We start from the raw sequence: 1043 nt of genomic DNA, 5'->3' as shown, positions 1-1043 counted from the left end.
AATAAATAAATAAATAAATAAATAAATAAATAAATAAATAAATAAATAAATAAAAAGTTTAAAAAGAAAAAATCAGTAAACCTTTTTAAAGTATGAAGTAAATTATTAAGTTTTTCAGTAAGTATCATAGAAAATATTTTTAAAGGTGAAGTACTAAAAATTGATTTTCTGTTTAATTACTAACCTGCTTATAAAATTAGTTTGGGAATTTAATAATCTTTGATTCAGAGAGAGATATATGTCACCCAAGGGCAAGACAACTGGACTCTATGAGGCCACCAGGGCACAAGAGCCGGGCCTCATTCTTTCTTTTACCTTCACTTACTGACCTAGTCACGGACAAAACAATCTGGTCCCTGAAACCGACCTTTCAGCTCCAGAACCGCATGGTTCCTGAGAGCTAGTCCAGGTAATGTGTAAGCTGCCAGTTACTTGTGTAAATTGATGTTTATCAAAGATTAGCATGACTGAAATTTGCCACCAATGTTTTCTTTTTACTCGTGTGAAAAGCCACCAGTTGGCTTTTCTGAGCACTCAGAGTTCTCGTTGGAGACTGGATCACTCGCGACGCTATTCTGACTGCTGCTTTTAAGACTGAGAAAAGTCTATGTGGACCAAAGAGTTTTGCTTCAGTGCCCATCTGCGGCTGCGATATAGTATTGAATCTGAAGTAAATGCAGTACCTGCAGATGGCAGATCCAGAAAAAGACGCTGGCCTCCTTCCAACCCCTACCGGTGAGGTCAGAACCTCAGGCGGTGACCCAGCACGCTCTGTTCCCTTAAGGCTTGCTCCCCTTTGTTCTTGTTTTCTGATGAATTTCAGAGTTGCCTTAGAGTAACCTTAAGAAAACAAAACAAACCCCGAAGCTAGAGAGAGTTCAAAGAAAGGGAACTGAAATGATTCAAACTGATGTGTAAGTAGCAAAAGAAAACAGTGAAGGAAGCTACTCAAAGGAAAAATCTCTTAGGATACAGTAAGTTTTCGTAAAAGGGATTATTGACACATTCTCCAATAATCTATGAAAATCAGTACCAGGAAATTA

Source organism: Psammomys obesus, unplaced genomic scaffold (genome assembly GCF_907164565.1).
Source record: "Psammomys obesus unplaced genomic scaffold, mPsaObe1.curated_primary_1811, whole genome shotgun sequence".
Lineage (NCBI taxonomy): Eukaryota > Metazoa > Chordata > Mammalia > Rodentia > Muridae > Psammomys > Psammomys obesus.
This window is presented reverse-complemented; position numbering follows the sequence as displayed.